Source organism: Sinocyclocheilus rhinocerous, unplaced genomic scaffold (assembly GCF_001515625.1).
Source record: "Sinocyclocheilus rhinocerous isolate Xijiao unplaced genomic scaffold, SAMN03320098_v1.1 scaffold752, whole genome shotgun sequence".
Taxonomy (NCBI): Eukaryota; Metazoa; Chordata; class Actinopteri; order Cypriniformes; family Cyprinidae; genus Sinocyclocheilus; species Sinocyclocheilus rhinocerous.
In genome coordinates this window covers 1,819,116-1,826,756 of record NW_015639777.1, presented here as the reverse complement: position 1 = coordinate 1,826,756, position 7,641 = coordinate 1,819,116, and the positions used below count along the sequence as shown (strand labels likewise).

General features: G+C 37.1%; 1 pseudogene; it reads left to right on the top strand.

The window, feature by feature from the left end:
* The first annotated feature begins 595 nt into the window (after positions 1 to 595).
* Positions 596 to 7,641, top strand: part of LOC107751905 (carboxypeptidase Q-like) — a 68,100-nt pseudogene continuing 61,054 nt past the window's right edge.

Here is a 7,641-nt window from a genome sequence, read left to right as displayed (position 1 = left end):
TCAGGCCTCACTATAAATGGAGGTGTACATTCACGTCCACATTTAGTGCGGCAGCATTTCTCATTGTTCGGACAGTCAATGTCATGGTCACACAACTCTTCACACAATCCTTCTCCAAAGAATCTCTAAAACACGTCTCTAGACCTTGCAATTAAAAAAAAATTCCACTGACCTGTCTCGCGACCAAAACACTTATCTGTGTGAACCCTGTATTCTAATAGTTGTAGTAGTTGCAGGCAGGTTTGTTTACGGTCCGGCAAATACGGGAATGGGCCACATCGTTTTTTTTTGTTTTTTTTACTTTGTGCTATGTCATCGCCCCCTTTCGTCACCTCAGCCGCCCCCTCATCAGTGCTGCGCAGGCGCCGGATCTGGTCCACAGTATATCTGTTCTAGAAAATAAATGCAGAAACATGAACCCCGCCAAAAAACGTGTATTTTATCCCCCGAAACGCAATTTTTATCGGGGGACCCCCTCGAAACGCGATTGGGCTAGTTTTGAGTAGCAATTGCGCGGGTTTTGTTGTGAAAACCTGGCCACCCTGCATGGCGCTTGCCGTAGCCACAAGAGCGCCCAATATTTTCATTGTGAAACATGCCGGTAAATTATTTATTTTAATTTGAATAGGCTACATAGCTATTTAAATTATGCATATAAGTATTTTAATATCTTTCCACTAAAACCAATAATAAGCCTGTATGTGGTTTAATTTCTTTTGCAAAATAACAGTTTGTTGCATTTTTAGATTTTGTAAAACCAGCTGTATGAATTTATTATATTTTTATTAATAGGCCTACTGTATGTGCCAATCTTGCATGAGCAAGTTATCGAATAACTCGTTTGTGCTTAAATGTGTAAAATGCTTTAATACGAGGAACGACCAGGAAAAAACAACCTTGAAAAGTTGAAAACAGTTCCAGAAAATAATTTATGACCAGTTGAACCACATTTCTGCCATTTCAGAAATTTGCTTTATATATATTTTAAAATAATTTTAAGTCATATTTAACTCATTAAGTTCTACTTTATTGATAAATGCCAAATATTCTTTTTAAAAATAGAAATGTCTGACTTATTTTTCTGTCATGTGCTTTAGATGACTGGCAATAAAAGCATGTGTCAAAACTCCATTAGTCAGGTGCTGCTGACTCTTCTTATTCTTTGCGGTCTTCTACAGTGTGACTCTAGGCCTCACAGTTATGACAGTAAACCACTTTCAGAAATATCCAAAGAGGTTTCTAAGTACTCTGACATCGCTCACCAGATCATAAACCTAGCAGTATATGGAAAGGCTCAGAACCGTTCCGATGAGAGGCTGGCTGAGTTCACTGACACTATTGGAAACAGAGTCAGCGGCTCTAAGAACCTAGACCTGGCCATTAAACACATGTAGAATGCCCTTACACGGGACGGACTGGAGAATGTGCATCTAGAGCTAGTGAAGATCCCTCACTGGGTGCGGGGGGAGGAGAGCGCGGTGATGCTTCTACCGAGAAACCACACTTTAGCCATCCTTGGGCTTGGTAGTAGCGTAGGAACTCCTCCAGGAGGTTAGTAGTCACTGTCCATCTAGTGATAGTCTTTTAAATACCTGCACCTGCACAAATCTAACCAGCTTATGTTAAGAGGTTTCTAAGTACTCTGACATCGCTCACCAGATCATAAACCTAGCAGTATATGGAAAGGCTCAGAACCGTTCCGATGAGAGGCTGGCTGAGTTCACTGACACTATTGGAAACAGAGTCAGCGGCTCTAAGAACCTAGACCTGGCCATTAAACACATGTAGAATGCCCTTACACGGGACGGACTGGAGAATGTGCATCTAGAGCTAGTGAAGATCCCTCACTGGGTGCGGGGGGAGGAGAGCGCGGTGATGCTTCTACCGAGAAACCACACTTTAGCCATCCTTGGGCTTGGTAGTAGCGTAGGAACTCCTCCAGGAGGTTAGTAGTCACTGTCCATCTAGTGATAGTCTTTTAAATACCTGCACCTACACATATCTAACCAGCTTATGTTCTTCCGGCAGGTATAGAGGCAGAGGCAATGGTGGTGGAGTCTTTTGAAGAGCTGAAAAAGAGAGCGAGTGAGGCTAAAGGGAAAATCGTTGTGTATAACCAGCCGTTTGTGAGCTATGGGGAGACTGTAACCTATCGGGCTTCAGGGGCCTCAGAGGCTGCTAAAGTTGGAGCTGTGGCCTCCCTTCAGTAACTCCATTCTCCATCAACAGGTCAGAAGCATCACACTGTTGATAATAATAATTAAAAGTACTGCCACTGTGAATTAAAGGCTACTGGCTATTTAAATAGAAATTTGAATAGAAAATTGTGTCAAAGCAGGAAATTAAAATAAATGTAGAAGTACCCTTGAAGGATGACACTCCAGAGATTATGTGTTATTATGTATCAAATAAATAAATAAATAGAATTATAATTTTTTTAAGTTTGGGATAATTAAGATTGTTTAATGTTTTTTTTTTAACGAAGCCTGTTATGCTCACCAATTAAGGTTCCATTTATTTAATAAAAAAATACATTAAAACAGTAATATTGTGAATTATTCGTTTAAAATAAAATAGTTTTCTATTTTACTGCAAATGTAAGTTATTCCTATGATGGCAAAGCTGAATTTTCAGCAGGAAATCATTCTAATTGGCTGATTTGGTGCTCAGAAAACTTTTCTTATTATTAAAAGTGTATAAAAAAGTAAGGATGTATTACATTGATCCAAAGTGACGCTACAAACAAATTAAATACATTTATATTTCAAATAAATGCTATTCTTTTGAACTTTTTATTTATCAATGAATTTTGAAAAAGAAATGTATCATGGTTTCCACTAAAACATTAAGCAGCAAAAACTCTTTTCAACATTGATAATAATATGAAGCATTATAAAAAATTTAGCACCATTATTAATTGATAATATTTGCTGAAAATTCAGCTTTGCCATTACAGGATTAAATTACATAATAATTATTCCAAACTTTTGACTGCTATATTTGTTATATAATAAGCATATTTCTGTTTTTAACCCACTCATGGTGTTGTTTTCAGCCCCCACACTGGCTGGCAGTGGTACCAGCCCGGAGTGGCTCAGATCCCCACTGCCTGCATCACTGTCGAGGATGCCCAGATGATGGCCAGGATGGCCTGCAGGGGCCAGAGGATTGTGGTGCGTCTGACTATGGGGGACCAAACACTTCCACTAAAACATTAAGCAGCAAAAACTCTTTTCAACATTGATAATAATATGAAGCATTATAAAAAATTTAGCACCATTATTAATTGATAATATTTGCTGAAAATTCAGCTTTGCCATTACAGGATTAAATTACATAATAATTATTCCAAACTTTTGACTGCTATATTTGTTATATAATAAGCATATTTCTGTTTTTAACCCACTCATGGTGTTGTTTTCAGCCCCCACACTGGCTGGCAGTGGTACCAGCCCGGAGTGGCTCAGATCCCCACTGCCTGCATCACTGTCGAGGATGCTCAGATGATGGCCAGGATGGCCTGCAGGGGCCAGAGGATTGTGGTGCGTCTGACTATGAGGGACCAAACACTGCCAGATGTTGACTCATACAACACTTTGGCTGAAATCACAGGCAGTGAGCATCCTGAACAAGTAGGTGATTTTAAATATGCTATATAGTACTGATCTCACAAAGCACACCAAGCTTTTAAAGACTTCCTTGCAATTATTACTAATGACTTAAAATTGGCTGTTGACTTATGTGCTCTTGTAAATCCTGTACTCTACAGCTTGTTTTCCTTCAAGACTGATTTTCAGCCCATTTTACCTCCATAATAAAAATGCATTTCAGGGTAAAATGTGATATTCATTGAGGAAAAAACAACAACATAGGACTTGAATTTATCCATTGGAAAATTATTGGCTTATTCCAGGCCAGAATGAAACCAGATTTTGTAAAACAGTGCCTAAATAGCTTTTTGACTATTGGTTAACACTAGCCAATAGCCTGCATGGTCTAGATGATGTCAGCCAAAAACGGAAGTTGTTTTACAAGTGGAGCTAGTTATATATTTTGTTGAAAGCTAATGAAGACAACATGGATTTTCTTATTTATTTATTTTGGAATAACGTGCACTAATGAATAATGTGCAGTAAGACCAGGATGTATTTTGAAAGTAAACAGGGTTCTGATTCATTTTGTATTTCTGCACAAAAGCAAAAAAAAAAAAGAAAGTGACATTGTTTACAAGGTATACATTTAGTCAGTTCTTGCATTCACTAGGAATCAAACCCATGGCCTTGGTGTTATTAGCTTTGTTCTCTACTTTTTGAGCTGTAGTAAAACACTGTGTCTCATTGAGAAATAATCGCAAGAATTATTTGTATTTATACGCACAGGCGAAACTCTTGCAAAAAAATATTGGCTATTTCACAACACGTGTACATGTATGAATTTGTTCTTAACCTAGTTTTAAGGTAAATGAATGTGAGCTTTTTTTTTAATGAGCAAACCTTGAGGTTAGTAATCTGCATAAAACATGGCCAAACTATATACATATATGGGATTTTTTCCCCTTTCATCACTCTCAACAAACACTTTCAGCTCTCAATGAGATCACACACAGCAAGAAGCTCCAGCAATGCCATGCTTGCCATTCTCAAAACAAGTCTGAACACCATAAACACCTTTTATACAGACCTCTCATTAGCCAGTGTGTATCTGCATAGGAACCTCACACATTGTATAAAATCCAACCTTAACATGTAAGGCCACCCAAAATATATGTGTTGTACTGCTTTCAGTTATTACTACATTTTTACATTTTGAATAAAAATGATTATACAAAAAGTTATTGATTAATCAGGATTTTTTTGTGAAAATGTTTGTACACACAAATCAGTGAATGAGACCCACTTCACCAAGCAATTTTGGTGAAAGGTTGCAGTTTATCAAATAACTGACTTATTAAAGGTGTTTTCAGAAAGTATTCTTAGGGGCTATCCACATACATACATTTTTGCATTGAAAATGCAAGATGCTAGCAGTTTGTAAATGCTGTGTCATATGCAAAAAAGCAAGTGCATGAGTCAGACATGTCCATCTAGTGCTCAGAAAAGTAAGCTAAATGCACAGTTAAATGCAAAAACATGTTCTGTATTTTGGTGAAAGGTTGCAGTTTATCAAATAACTGACTTATTAAAGGTGTTTTCAGAAAGTATTCTTAGGGGCTATCCACATACATACATTTTTGCATTGAAAATGCAAGATGCTAGCAGTTTGTAAATGCTGTGTCATATGCAAAAAAGCAAGTGCATGAGTCAGACATGTCTAGTGCTCAGAAAAGTAAGCTAAATGCAGAGTTAAATGCAAAAACATGTTCTGTGTAAACTATACCCTATAAGAATTCTTCAGTATTTATGTTGTAGGGTTGATTGACACAATGACCATACAGAGTCAGATTGAGATGAATGGGATTGTCTCAATTCTCCATTTGCTCTCTTTCAAAACCTAGTGAGCTACCACCTTAGGTATTATAGCTGCCCTGCCCCTGACATAAAGACTGTTCCAAAGATAGGAATAATTATGCTGCTTCCAAAGATACATTGTCTTGGCCGAATTCTAGCTAAGAAATGTGTCCTTTGTGGAGAAGGCAATTGGCATAACACCAAGTTCAATAAGAAAATACATCCAAGCCAGACAAAGTGAAAGAAATGCCAATTAGAGATGTATTTCATTCAGTACTGAAAATTATCGGTAAAAATAGTTCATGGAGCTGCTGCCTAATCGGTCGGTGGGAGGTTTCACCTCGGTTAGAATGCTGTCTAGGTTGACAGTATAGACCATGAAGCAGCTCTGAACAGAACTGTTATCTGTGTGGGGTCCTCTGCCGATTCTCAACAGCCATGACGAGCCATGCAGTGGTCATTCTGTCTTTTGTTTGCATTGCTGCTCTGCAGGACATGCATTAGGGAAACAAATTTAGAGATCTGCTTCTTCTTAATGCTTGTGTTTATGGAAAAGAATCTGTTAGTCAGGAGTCAGAGGAATAAGGTATCTACAGCCTTAGCCCCAATTATAGACAGTATAGAGGATTTCTCAGCTGCCCACCTAACACTGTAGCCCCTTTGACTGATCATCATACACCTGTCCAGCATCCACTGCCAGCTTATATCTAATTAGAGACTTGTTAGGGAAAGTTTTCTACTCCTATTAGTGTGCTGCCCTCTCTGTCAGTTCCACAGCAATGCGTTATATTTTCAGCACTCTTCCCTGTTAATATCTTCTGTGGGAGGTGGTGAAAGATTCAGTGTGAATAAGTGTGAAGGGAAAAAGAACCATTCTGCAGTCTTAAATTTTAATAGAAGCGTTCAGCTTGAGTGGTCTGTTATCCCTCACACTCGGATGCATGACCACAACCACGTGAGAATGAGAGAGAGAGAGAGAGAGAGAGAGAGAGAGAGAAATAATGAAATTTGAGGAACTGAAGCTTTAGACAGAAACTGATGTTAAATTGTTTTCTTGAAATTCATTTATCAGGGGAATCTCCCAAAGCTGGTCAACAACATGGCTGGGTTGTATTTCACCCCCCGAAATCTAATCTAATCTAATCTGCCACGTAAGAGACAGAGAGAAATAATGAAATTTGAGGAACTGAAGCCTCAGACAGAAACTGATGTTAAATTGTTTTCTTGAAGTTCATTTATCAGGGGAATCTCCCAAAGCTGGTCAAGAACGTGTCTGGGTCGTATTTCACCCCGAAATCTCATCTAAAAAAAATAAAAAATTATAAATTATGTTTTAGTTAAGGAAAATAAAGTCTGAGATGGATGCTTTTCATGGCAGTATAGCAATTATTATTAATGTTAATAAGATATATTCATATGGTCACAAAGTCTGCATTTATTTGATTTAAAGACATATTCAAAATATATTTTAAAATTTATTTTTTCCCCTTTGATGGCAAAGCTCCATTACTCCAGTCCTCAGCGTTACAACTGATGTTAAATTGTTTTCTTGAAATTCATTTATCAGGGGAATCTCCCAAAGCTGGTCAACAACATGGCTGGGTTGTATTTCACCCCCCGAAATCTAATCTAATCTAATCTAAAAAAATAAAATAAAATAAAAAATTATAAATTATGTTTTAGTTAAAGAAAATAAAGTCTGAGATGGATGCTTTTCATGACAGTATAGCAATTATTATTAATGTTAATAAGATATATTCATGTGGTCACAAAGTCTGCATTTATTTGATTTAAAGACATATTCAAAATATATTTTAAAATGTATTTTTTCCCCTTTGATGGCAAAGCTCCATTACTCCAGTCCTCAGCGTTACATGATCTTTAAGAAATCATTCTAATATGCTGATTTGATCCTCAAGAACCCTTTCTTATTATTATCACAGTTGAAAATGGTTGGGCTGCTTAATGTAGTGTGGAAACTGTGATAAAATATGAGTTTTGCAGGACTCTTTTATGAACAGAATCTTAGAAAGAACAGCGTTTGAAGTAGAGATCATTTTAATGCCTTTCATGTCATTTATGATCAGTTTAATGAAATAAAAGCATCAATTCATCATTGTGATCCCAAACTTTGATTGAACGGTATGTGTGTGTGTGTATATATGTATATATATATATATATACATATATATAT